The following is a 14,198-nucleotide window of genomic DNA, read 5'->3' as shown; positions in this document are numbered from 1 at the left end:
ACAGTTTATCTATATAGAGCATTTCATTTATTGAAAAGGGTATAGTCATAATAGTAATAAACAAGTAATGTAAAGCATATTGTCATGACATAGTACAATTAAATTAAAGCTTACTCTGAAAATCCAAACGACTAGAGAAATAAAATTTAACTTTAAGAGCCAGAAATCTTCTTGTTTACCCATTGTTGTTCTAGGATAGGGGGTAAAAATAGTGACTGACTATAAATACTTTTATCCCAGATCATGATCTTGCCTGGAATGTTAATACAAAGGATGTATACTTTAAAAGCACTCAGTGCTTATTTAGCCACAGTAAGACTATTTAAAGCGATCAAGCACTTCTTTTATTGCAGTGTGAATCCAGTCTGTCATCACTTTGAGTTTCATTACCTGGTTTAGTAGCCTGACAAATCAAAATCTAAAAAGCCCCAGCACTTTACCAAACATTTAGCTAATGTTTTTGGAGCTGATGTAGATGATTTGATAAGTGTTCATCAGAAGGCTGTGTTAAAAAAATGTCAATTATTCAATTCATTTTTAATGTCCCAAGGACATTTTGGTTTTTCAACAGGTTTTACAGAGTGACCATGACGTAACATTAAAAACAAATCGATGAAGAACACAGCCATGAAATATGAACATACTAATACAAATTAATAAAATACAGTAACGAGTGGAATACTAAATGGTGAAATATTAGATAAAGCATAAAAGACATATACATTAAACCAACATTTAGACTTGAATGATGAATAATGCAAATGCTTAATGTTCACCTTATGATTTAAGTTTATGGATGTTTATTATTATTTTTTTCTATTTTATTGAATTTTATTAAAAGCAAGTAACATTCCATAAAAGCAAGTCAAACTTGACAAAACTAAATTCAATTCAGATCCCACCCAAGAGAAAGAAAGGAAGGCCAACAGCCAGAGTTAACCTTTAAGAGTAGAACAAGGGGAGAGAGAAGCCTTTTTCCCCAATATAAATGTTTATTATACAATGTTATTAATTAGATCATGGATGCTTATTAATATTTAACTTGTTTAGCATTTGGAATGAAACCAGTTCCTTTTCATCTTTGGAACATGGAACCTGTGACCTGATGGCAACAAGTGGAATTAAAATTGATGTCTTAACAAAGTACACTCTGCTTTCCATAATACTTGCTTTTTAAACTGGTCTGTGAGACTGGATTGTTGCTATTGTTATTATTTTGCTGATTTATTGTTATTATTTTTTGCTGATATTTGGATTTCCAATCCAGGCCTTTAGAACACTAGGAAAAACAGATTCAATATATGGTTTATAAAAAGACTATGCATCCTTAGACAGTAGAGGTGCTGCTGTCCCTTTTTGCAAATGGTTTCTGTGTTTTCCTTAAAAGTCAATTTTGAGTCTGTTCTTGTCCCTGCATATTTATAATTGCCAATACCCTCCACTGCCTGGGCTTTTGTGGTTGTTTCTTGTGGGTGAATTCTGTTTTTTCTAAAATCAATTATGAGTCCCTTAGTTTTTGTAAGGTTTAGATGGAGAAAAGACTCATCATGCCAATTATCAAAATCATCTACCACTGGACCATGACTGGTTTCATTGTCATTCAGTAGGCTTGCAATCAGTGAGACGACTTTTAAGGCAGACTTTATTTCAAATTGATTACAAGCAGCCATTAGTCACAGAACCTTACTTCAGTATATCGGGGAGGGAAGTCACTTTAAATTCCCTTACAAATTTCTACAGAAATTCTCTTCTTCTCTGTGCTATACATCTTTTTAAGGATTGTAGGTAGATATATATGAAAGGCACTATATAATAGATAGATAGATAGATAGATAGATACTTTATTAATCCCAAGGGGAAATTCACATACTCCAGCAGCAGCATACTGATAAAGAACAATATTAAATTAAAGAGTAATAACAATGCAGGTAAAACAGACAATATCTTTGTATAATGTTAACGTTTACCCCACCGGGTGGAATTGAAGAGTTGCATAGTGTGGGAGAGGAATGATCTCCTCAGTCTGTCAGTGGAGGAGGACGGTGACAGCAGTCTGTCACTGAAGCTACTCCTCTGTCTGGAGATGATCCTGTTTAGTGGATGCAGTGGATTCTCCATGATTGACAGGAGCCTGCTCAGCACCCGTCGCTGTGCCACGGATGTCAAACTGTCCAGCTTCATTCCTAAAATAGAGCCTTCTTTTCTCACCAGTTTGTCCGGACGTGAGGCGTTCCTCTTTATGCTGTCTCCCCAGCAGACCACTGCATAGAAGAGGGCACTCGCCACAACCATCTGATGGAACATCTGCAGCATCTTATTGCAGATGTTGAAGGACGCCAGCCTTCTAAGGAAGTATAGTCGGCTCTGTCTTCTCTTGCACAGAGCATCAGTATTGGCAGTCCAGTCCAATTTATCATCCAGCTACACTCCCAGGTATTTATAGGTCTGCACCCTCTGCACACAGTCACCTCTGATGATCACGAGGTCCATGAGGGGCCTGGGCCTCCTAAAATCCACCACCAGTTCCTTGGTCTTGCTGGTGTTCAGGTGTAAGTGGTTTGAGTCGCACCATTTAACAAAGTCCTTGATTAGGTTCCTGTACTCCTCCTCCTGCCCACTCCTGATGCAGCACACGATAGCAGTGTCGTCAGCGAACTTTTGCACGTGGCAGGACTCCAAGTTGTATTGGAAGTCTGATGTATATAGATTGAACAGGACCGGAGAAAGTACAGTCCCCTGCGGCATTCCTGTGCTTCTGACCACAATATTAGACCTGCAGGAGATAGGAGATATTAGAAATTTTCAGAAGTGTACATTTTGCATTTTAGGAGAGCACGAAGTATCAAACTGCTGGAAGTAGTTAGCAAAGAATTTGTTTTCAAATGATGTAAATATTTTAGAATTTCTGCCTAGATTTCACATTTGGTTGTTTAAAAAGCTTCCAACATTGAATCTTCTTAGTATAATGACAGTATCACCACAGTAGCAAAAGACTGGTGTAAATACAGTTGGTATATGCACAGTGTTTGTAATATTAACATTTCATTCAATAACACAAAATTGAACCCCAAATAAAGATCAAAATTAGAGTAAGAAAAGTGAGTAGAAACAAAAAATGTTAAAAGAAAACTATGGACACATCATAAAGTGTAAGAATACATCTGGAAAGAAAGAATTAAGTTCTGAAAAAGGACAAGAATGACAGTATAAGTCAAATGCCACCCGAACATACTGTATGTGTTTGGTTGCTTTTTTTACTCTCACAACATTTTTGAATGATGACTTAGTTTTGTGCTTTCTGGACTTTTTAGATCCAATTCTGACACCCCAGTTAAAAGTGCCCTTGTTTTATATTGATTGCCCATCTTAGCCTGCAGTAGTGATGATCCTAAGTATCAGAGCAAATATAATGTTTAGGATTTTTTATTCAATGTAAACAAATGGTACCCGGAATAGAGAGTGAAATCCACTGAAGTTGATGGGTAGACACAAAGACAGTAATTTATTTGTTCCAAACGGAAGTTAAGAAATAAGTACATTGTAGTATTCAAAATGTTTAGCAACTGTACAAATATGACTGTTTGGAAACATTTTTGTAAAGTAAGGATACTTTATTAAAAGCTTTAACAAGTCTGAGCTGAAAAGGTAGCATTTAGGCACTTTTTATGGGTTATAAACAGCCTACCGTAAATGCAGTGGAAAATCTCTTAAGAGTCAACAGTGACATGAAGGACATGGTAGTGTTCATAATGTGTAGCCATTGTACAACCCCAATTCCAAAAAAATGTTGGGGTGCTGGGTAAAATGTAGGTAAAAACAGAATGTAAAGATTTGCAAATCTCATAAACCGATATTTTATTTCATAATAGAACATAGAAAAATATCAGATGTTGAAATTGAGACACTTTACTATTTCATGAAAAATATTAGCTCATTTTGGATTTGATGGCAGCAAAAAAAAAAAAAACTTAGAAAAGTTGGGACGGGGGCAATAAAGGGCTGGAAAAGTAAGTGATACTAAAAAGACACAGCTTGGAGGAACATTTTGCAGCTAATTAGGTTAATTGGCAACGGGTCCGTAACATGATTGGGTATAAAAAGAGCATCTTAGAGAGTTTCTCAGAAGTAAAGATGGGCAGAGATTCACAGATGTGGAACAATTTCAGAATGATGTTTCTCAACATAAAATTGCAAAGACTTTGAATATCTCTACATCTTCAGTACATCAATCATTTAATCAAAAGATTCAGAGAATCTGGAGAAATCTCTATGCGCAAAGGTCAAGGCCCTCAGGCAGCTCTGCATTAGAAACAGGCATGTTTTTAAAGGAAATCATCTGTATGGGCTCAGGAACACATCCAGAAATCATTGTCTGAGAACACAGCTTGCCGTGCCATCCACAAATACAGGTTAAAGCTCTGTCATGCCAAAAAGAAACCATATGTGAACATGATCCAGAAAGGCCACTGTCATCTTTGGACCAAAGCTCATTTAAAATGGACTGGGGCAAAGTGGAAAACTGTTCTGTGGTCAGATGAATTGCAATTTGAAATTTTTTTTGGGAAAACATGGACACAGTGTCCTTAGGACTAAAGAGTAGAGGGGCCATCCAGCTTGTTATCAGCACTCAGTTCAAAAGCGTGCATTTCTGATGGTATGGGGGCACATTAGTGCCTATGGAATTGGCAGCTTGCACATCTGGAAAGGCCCCATCATTGCTGAAAGCTATAGACCGGTTTCAGAACAAAATATGGTGCAGACAATGTCTTTTTCAGGGAAGGCCTTGCATATTTCAGCTTGCCAATGCTAAACAGCATACTGCATCTACTGTATTACAACAGCATGGCTTCGTAGTGGAAGAGTCCAGGTGTTGAACTGGCCTGCCTGCAGTCCAGACCTTTCACCAATTGACAACAGTTGGTGCATCATGAAGCGAAAAATATGACAAAGGAGACCCAGGACTACTGAGCAGCTAGAATCCTATTTCAGACAGGAATGGGAAAACATTCCTCTCCCTAAAGTCCAGCAACTGGTCTCCTCAGTTCCCAGTATGTTTACATACTGTTGTTAAAAGAATAGGGGATGCTATACAGTGGTAAACATGGCCCTGTGCCAACTTTTTTGAGACGTGTTGCCTTACATTAAATTCAAAATGACCTTATTCTGTTCTTAAAATGGTATATTTTTCTATTGTGTTCAACTGTGAATAAATAGAAATGTGCACATCACTGCATTCTGTTTTTATTTATATTTTACACAGTGTCCCACCTTTGTTGGAATTGGGGTTGTAGAAAAATGTGATATTTGGAAAGTTTTTTTTGCTTTTTGCAATGTTGAGCTACTTTTCTAAAAGCCTTTACAATTTTGAGCTGAAAAGATGACATTTAGGGTGGTTTTACAGGTTGTGAACAAACCATCCTTAATGCAGGGGAAAATTCATTAAAGTCAATTGTGGTTCAAAATTGATCTGAAACAGATGGCAAGATTATCATCTTAAAGAGCTGTACAAATTATGGGATTTCTTTTTCTTCCATCCTTCATTAAATGGGGGAAATGTTGGAAAAGTCACAAAGCTTCACTAATGAACAGATGAAATTTAGGATGCTTTTCTGATTTGTGACACCTAAATTGGTCAAATTTGACCTGAAGAAAATGTAAGGGCTAAAAATTGAATAGAGATGGTCAATTTAATTCATTTAGGGAGGTTGTTCCAAATTTAGGATGTAGTAGAACAGAAGCAACTTTTGTCCATAGACAATATGTGATTGTAAATGAACTCCTTGCCTAATTAGATTTCTTGCCTAGCTAATAATAGCAGTTCACTTTTTAATAGCCTTCCTATATTCATTATCAATGGATGGCAAGTTGAAAATTCTTTGGCCAGAGCTGAGACAAAGATTAAGTGCAGTGAATAGTGATTATATAACATATTGTTCCTCAAGTCTTTCTGTTTAAAATATATTTTTAAAACTGTTAATGTCACCACCTACACCCTACTTTCTCCTAATGTCCCCACCTACATAGCCTGACATAGCTGTTTGCCTCATTCCAAAATGGCAGATGACTGACATCTTCTGACACTTGCCTTCACATGACAAGGACTTGTGCAACTCTCATCCAGTTCTCATTTAGCTTTGCAGCTCCGGCTCCCTGGAACTCTCACCCACTAGGATGATGTATGTCTTTTCATCAGCTGACACAATTAATATTACAGTTAAAAACTAATTTTGTGTCTGCCCCTTTAATACCCTGTACACCTATTGTAATGGGGGTCACACAGAGTGCAGCGACCTGTTTGAGTTGATTGTTGGTACTTTTCATTGACAGAATGCCAAAATAATGGAAGGATCATGAGGAATGCTGACTATGATAACGTATTACCTTGCACCTGCACCTACTTTGGATTTGTGCAGAGTTGCCTGGGAATTGTGGATTGGTTGGGGAAACCCTGTTAGGAACCTCTGGTATTACTGAGGGGGTGTTCAGGGGATTCCTCGATTCTTTGTCTGACCTGGAAGTGCTTTGAGATTGCACTCCTGCTGTTCCGGAAGTAAACCTGAGTTGGGCTTTAAGAAAAGCATATACGTGTCAGCCATGTGAGTCTGGAGTCAACAGAGCAATGTTGGTGGGAGCTCAGCTGGCATGATGGGGAAATGATAGAGACTGAGGTTTTAAATGAAGGAAGCAGGTAACATTGGTTGGAATTGTCTAACTGAGGGATTCATATTGAAAAGTCCTTCACCTGTACAGTATGTTCTGGGTCTGGAGGGTGTATGACTTGTCACAACATAAACACATTCTCCAATTTGAATTTGCTATAGCGACTTCACTGATCCTGTTTCTACTGTCTTGTCATCTAATGCTCTCAGTCTGCTCTCATGCTGTACTCCCTGTTTTCCTTGTCACATAACACTATTGAATAGCCTGGATTGTATCGTTGTAACTTTGAACTGTACTGTGGGTTGCTTCATAAAGTTCTATGTGATGACATGCGCTCTTGTGGGAGCTGTATAAAAATAAACATTGAATTATTTACTTTTCATTTGAGCATTGGCATCATCCGCTTGCCTCATAGCTTTTAGAACCTGAATCTTTTCAGTTTTGTGTGTAATGTTTACACAGGTGCTCAAATTGTATGTATGTTAAATTAATTGATCACTTTAAATATGCCTGGTATGCATCCATGAGTATGTTTATATTCGCTTTGATAAAACGGTTATTCACAGAAACCTGGTTTCTAAAATGCAATGGAAAGCCTAATTTTGATTAGAGAAACTGGGTTATTGGTCACTGCGAGTAACGTGGTTATTCTGCCATGTAAACCCTTAACTGGGTTACAGGTAAGAATTTTCTAGTCTGTGCATGTCCTTTGCTTAGCTTTGCACAAACATTCAGCAGCCATTTCTGGAAGTGCCATCATGATACATTTTCTGAGGCAAATGCTTGGACAATTGCGTTACTCCTTCTCCTGGTTAAAATAGTCAGTCTCAGTATTTCAGAAATTGTATTTTATGTTGATGATCTGAACGTACAGTGCAAAGCTCAGCAGCACAGTCCTTGGTAGCAGTAGGATAACATGTTAAAAGTAACGTACATTACGTAGAGTAATTACTTTTTGAAGTTGAGTAATATAACGCAGTACTTAGTTAATTGTAGTACAGATACCTGCATTCTTGCTATCCTAGCAGCATTGGGTGTAAGGCAAGAAGAAAACATATTGGTACATCGCTCCTTTGCAGAGCTCAATTACACAGCAGTAGATATGTTGAAACAGTTTGATTAGATGACGCAGCAGACAGTGTCCATACCGCTAATCATCCATGGCTCAGGTTGAAGATGTAAAAGGGCATGAATGTGATTTACTTCACAGTACACAAAGGACTAAACATCCATCCATCCATTCATTATCCAACCCACTGCATCCTAACTACAGGGTCATGGGGTCTGCTGGAGCCAACACAGGGCGCAAGGCAGGAAACAAACCCCGGGCAGGGCACCAGCCCACTGCAGGGCACACACACACACTCGCACACCAAGCACACACTAGGGACAATTTAGAATCGCCAAGGTACCTAACCTGCATGTCTTTGGTCTGTGGGGGGAAACCCATGCAGACACGGGGAGAACATGCAAACTCCACGAAAGGAGGACCCAGGAAGCGAACCTGAGTCTCCTTAGCGCTACCACTGCGCCACCGTGCACCCATAGGTCTAAACATATATTTAAAAATCAAAAGAAAATTATCACAGGCTTTATGCTTGCTTTCAGATTCATGGTGGACAATGATGACGTTTTACTCCTTTTTACGAAGTTTAGTGACACCTGAGAGTTTTGTCAAAGGTGAACTCCAGAAGTGTACTTGCACATGTAAATGGAGGATTTTAAGAAATCAAGTTTCTGCCTAACCAGTTACTCACATAGATAGATAGATGCATAGATACTTTATTAATCCCAAGGGGAAATTCACATACTCAAGCAGCAGCATCCTGATAAAAAAACAATAAAACAACATGGTTTTGTGTGTACATGTAAATGCATTGAACGTGAGTGAGAATATGCATAAGATGGTACCCTGAATGGACTGGCATTCCCCTGATGAGTTTTTGAAATAGACCCCATCTCGTTTTAATCCTGTAGTTTGGGGAACAAATAGTTCATAAAATGGATGAATACAGAGTTTCTTCATAAAGGATATCTATACATATCACATGGTCTCTCTGTGTTTTTGCATCCTGTCCTCTGACGTCACAAGCATGTTCGTGATTTTTTTTTTTTTTAGCTGTGTCTCTTAATTGGCAGCGTTTGGTGTGAGAGTCCCTCTGTGTCTCTTGCAAGGGTAGTCCCTGTTTTGTGCTTGATGGTCCTGCCAGAGTCTTTCCTTCTCTGTAACCAGTTGAGATTCAGTTGCCAATCCAGTGTTCGCTTTCCTTTGTTATGCTGTGTTTGCCCTGCTCAATCCTGAATATCATTCATCTTCATCCGCCTATATTTTGTGAGCTAGCTCTTTCTGTTTTCCTTGAAAAAGATACATTTAATATCAAAGATATGGGTATGAATGGCAATGTACTCCTAGGAATGATAGTCACAAGATTATTTTTACCTGTTCTGTAATCCACTGCATTGCAGTTTTCTTATTATTTTTGTTTGCTTCGTTGGGTGCCGATTCATTTTATATTTGATATTATATTGTAATTATGTTTGCTCTGTAAACTTGTGATGGTATTTGCTGTTAATAGAATTATATAATATATATAATGAGTCAAAAAATAGACTGTTTATTGTCCTTAAAATGTAAAAAAGTATACATTTGTGAGACTGTAAACAGCTATGTGATGAAAACATGATTCAGTTTAGATTATTCCTATGAAGCACACTTCCCCTTAAGTCCAGCATGCTTCACACTATTACAAATCTAGCAGAGATATAATATCAAACGCTATGATGATAGTGCTGTTATTCAGCATGCTGTTGTTTAGAATGTATTTGATGTTGATAAGGAGCTTTGAGAAGAACCGATTCAGTTTCTTAATTTTCTCAAAAAATCAACATGATGGAAGTTTTAAAAATAAAAGATATGCTGAGGAACAATTAGAATTCCTCAGTGATCTAGATCTTCTGAAGTTAGCATTGTTTTAATGAAACCTGGTCTTAAGGACGTAGAGCATCTTTTGTTCCACACAATCTCAGTTCATCCATCCATATTTTCTATAGATTACATATTTGCAGAGGTCAGTTAGACCTACCATTCAGCTTCACTTATACAGTAGCTCCACTTGCTTACCACATTTCTACTTGCCAGACAATCTGTACTGCCTTGGAGGACCCAGCATCATCCTTGTGAGGGTGGTTCTAAAATACTCGTGCAAATGATCTTCAGATTAAGTATTCTGAAGTATTAGAATTTGCACTGTTTTGATGTTTAATATTCTTTAGTGGTGATGGAAAATGGGTGCATGAGCATTCTGAGTTACCACATTAGAAATAGCCACAGAAATTACTAAACTACATCGTTGGGGGTATAACTTTTACAGTACATTGATATATGCAATTTTTTTCAATGTTTAATATTCTTGCTATTCTAGAGCAGCAGGCTTTTTGCTCCAACTAAATGTACTCTGCATCACAGCACAGGCACTTGTTGACATTGACAATGGTTTGGTACCAATGAAAGACACTAAGGAGACCAAATTAGATTCAGCAGGTGTAATTAGAGGGTACGAGATAATCAATTAACTCCTACAGTTATTAAAAAGCGTTACAAATATGGTAATATAGAAACAGTGAATCATGTTTGCATCATGTCTCTGGTGACTCTTCCTATGAAGTCAGTAGATGGATTTGGGAGAGCATGAGGGTCGCTGGAAAGGGGTGTGTGGTGCTTCTGATATCTCTGCAAAAGGACAAAGGTCCAAGTCTTTAGATTTAGGATTTGTGCTCCCTGTTTTGCTATATGGTTAAGTGACATGGACGCTATCCATTGACCTGAGATGAAGACTGGACTCCTTTGGAGTCTCTAATTACAAGGATGGCCAAAGCAAAGACCAGTGTTCACTTGGGCCCTTCTTCTTTTTTTATGGTGCTGTGAGTGACTAACATAAAGGATCTCTTTACTGAAGTAATCTTCTTGATTATCCACTCTGTCTACAGTACATAACTAATGAACAGTTCTTAGAAGTTATGAACATATGGTGGTTAAGACTGAGCCATTTTGGGAAGTATTAAAGAGAAGTGGTAATTTTGTGATGTCTCCGCTTCCCCAACCTGACCTGACAGCTTCTGTTGAGAACTATATATTAGATGGCATTGCATTTCATCTGGTATGTTGTTAACTTCTGAAATGTGTTTTTTTTTAGATGTAAAATAGAGAATGAAAAACTAATTAGAATATAGTAATATGTAATTTAAAAGGGTTTTTACAGTTATGCACTAATATTCCCTCAAAATGTAAAACCACTCGCATAGTTAGTTTACAATTAAACTAATAAACAAGAATGCTGAGAAGTCAGATTCTTAATATGAAGCTGAAGCCTCTGCTGAGAGAGTATTGAACATAGTAAGTCATGATGGGCATGGAGTTGCATGGAAGTTTGCATTTGCTTTGAATAATATATATTACCCATGCACATTTAATATTTTGTTTAATGTCTTTACTCAAGTTGAGTTACAACATAGGAGATAAAAGTGGTTACACTTGTTTTTGTTTTTCCACTTGCAGCACAAGCAGGTAAGTAACTTGCTCATGGTCACACAGTGTAGGCACTGGGGTTTAAACCCACAGTCTTTGGGCTTGTGTGTCCAAAGACTTATCCACTGTACCAAACTGCCTGTCTATACCTACACTAAATATTTTTCATTTTATACCCAGATACCCACCTCAATCTGTCTGCATCGATGGTAATTTTCATATTTTAATTTTGCTTTGAATGTAAGCTGGCTGTTATTTCCCTGGTATAAATTTGCCTTTAGGTGACTATCCTTGGATCACCTCTTCAAACTAACTGCATGTGCAGTGCCTTGTAAACATATTCAACTCCAAAAACTATTTTTACATTTTATTGTCTCAAATTCTAAACTTACATTATAATAAAGTAAGAGTTCCAGTAGATTTACAAACAGTACACATCATGCCAAATCAAAAAAAGCTAAAAAAAAAAACAAACAAAATTTGCTAGGTTTAAGAAGCATTCATACCCATTGTAAATATAAAGCTTACTTCACTTGGGTGCAGTGTATTCGTACCTTACCAACTCACTCAAGTGGTTGATGGTCACTGGTGGACAGTGTAGAAAATGTGTGGAATACTTTTATTGAACTTTTTTCATTTTTCTGGCACTTCCATTACATCTAGTGGTTCTCATATGTATCTTCATTGTACAGTACGGTGTCGAATGCTGCTTTTAAATCAAGAAATGCCAGGTATACTTATTTATTTTTAAATAATCTTTTCTCAATTATTGTTCTTATGGTGAAAATAAGATCTTGTGTTTGACTTCCTGGTCTGTATGCTGCTTGAACTTTTTGTAGTTTATTCTTAATTGCTGTTCTTAACCTTCTCTCTGTTATCCTTGAATATATTTTATTACTACTGATGACAAACATATTGCTCTCTATATTTTGTATATTGGTACAGTTATATTTCTTTCCAGTTCATCCAGGTACTGCCTTTATGTTCCATGCCTGGAATAAGATTTTCTTGAACCATTTAGCTAATATTGCTCCTCCATACTGTAATATTTCAGTTGTTATCCCATCTGCCCCAGCTTTTTATTTCTTCCGTTATTCTTCCATGCTTTTCTGCTTCATCTTTATTCTTCATTTTCTCTTGTAATGGATATTTGTGTTGTTCGTCTCCCCTTATTGCTGCTGCTTCAAATTTGTTGAATAGTGAGATCTATAGACTTCAAGAATCTTGTTTATCTCTGTTTACAACACTCCTTTTAAGTTATTTTTAAATGATTTGCATTTCCCTTTAACCTTTTTCCATACCACATGTATTTCAGAACAGATGATCCACCTGAACCGAAGCATGTTCAGGCCCGGCCAGTACTTGGATGGGAGACCAACTAGGAAAAGCTTGGGGGACTGTTGGAAAAGGTGTTGGAGGGGCCAACAGAGGGCACTTACATTGTGGTCTGTCTATGGACCTCTGTGCCCCAGTGCAGTGACGGCAATACCGTGCTGTAGAAATGGCGTTGTCCTTCAAATGAAACATAAAACCAAGGTCAAGATTCTCTGTGGACATTAAAGATCCCTGGGCATCCTTTGTAAAAAAACATAGTGTATCCCAATGTCCAGGCTTAATTCACCTGTATGGCCTAGTCATTCTGCCTCCCTAATGACCCCCAGTCTCTAACTGGTTATCTCTCTCACCACTTCACCACTTAATAGCTCATGTGTGGTGACCGTTCTGGTGCAAAATAGCTGCTTTTGTATTATCCAGGTGGATGCTACACATTGGTGGTGGCTGAAGCAGATCCCCACGGTCTATGTAAAGCACTTTGAGTAAATAATAATTATTATTCTATTCAAGAACAGCTTTTTAACTTTTCAGTATAATTTTGCTGTATTTTCTTTGGTTATTTCACAATCCCTTTAGCCTCTTCTCACTTTTGTTTTTATACTACCCTTTCTTTCTCTGTTTTTGTTCTCTGTTTTCTTTGCCACCTTTCTCTTTACTTCATCATTCCACAATTTAATTCTTTTCTGCTTAGGGTCCTGTATTACTGTTTTAACTCCACTGACATCTGTAGCTGTTTGTAATATTTCTTTAAATTTTATCCGTGTTTTATTTAAGGTCCACTTTCCTTTGCTGCTTTTTTTTTTTCGTTTTCCTCTATTACGGTGCTGAGGTGTCACTTGTTGCATGGCTGTACTTGGGTCCTAGCTTGGTATCCTGAGGTGGTTTGTCATGTGGTGAGTGCAGCAACGTGTTGTATCAGTGCATGCTCCCAACCACCTCTTCCTCCTCTATTACTTTTCATTTTTCTTTAAGTATATTTGCATATTCCTGTCCCTCATGTGGTTTCTTCCAATGATTCTAATTTAATTACTCGAGTATTTTCTTATTTGATCTGTAACTGGTATCCGAATGTTCAAATTTGCTCTTTCCAGTTTGTGTTTGGTACATAGTTCTTTTCCCCATCATACTCTGCATACCTCATGTTTCTTGCATAAGTAGTGGAGTTTATTATGCTTTTATGATCCATTTCTTCTACTTCATAAGTCATTTTGTATATGGGTTTGTGTTTGAACCAAGTGTTGAAGACCATATGGTGAGGAACCAATTGAATGAGAATGCATGCTGTCTGATTGTGAAAGCCGTGCTTTCTAGGCAAATACTGGACCTACTGGCCAGAAAACACTGATTTATCCTTCAGAATATTTGTTCTTGATAAGGCACTGAATTTAGTATTATGTTATTATCATGCATTTCCTTGTAACATAAACTTGATGCTTCTTTATCTTGCATAGATATAGATATATATTTAACAGGTGTGAACTGACTCCATATGCATGTGATATTAATAAGTGTCTTACTGGATGAGTGCCCAGGTGTTAGTGATGTAGTGTGTCAAAGTGTAAGTGTGTGTGTTTGGAATGGATTTTGTTTTGCAGTGAAGTCTGACCAAAGAGTATTTGTGAGAAATTGGCCATAGGTCAAGACTTTTTGTTTTTTGTGGTGTTATTTGTCACAGATA

The 14,198-nt window shown here is 37.4% G+C and overlaps 1 protein-coding gene across 1 annotated transcript in view; it reads left to right on the top strand.

Moving 5' to 3' along the window:
• Window positions 1-14,198, top strand: part of kcnk6 (potassium channel, subfamily K, member 6) — a 51,126-nt gene that overhangs the window by 985 nt on the left and 35,943 nt on the right. The gene's annotated exons all lie outside the window — the stretch shown is intronic.

The sequence above is a fragment of the Polypterus senegalus genome, chromosome 11 (assembly GCF_016835505.1).
Source record: "Polypterus senegalus isolate Bchr_013 chromosome 11, ASM1683550v1, whole genome shotgun sequence".
In the NCBI taxonomy this organism is placed as follows: Eukaryota; Metazoa; Chordata; class Cladistia; order Polypteriformes; family Polypteridae; genus Polypterus; species Polypterus senegalus.
Note: the sequence above shows the minus strand (reverse complement) of the source record. Positions and strands in the feature narration are given on the sequence as shown.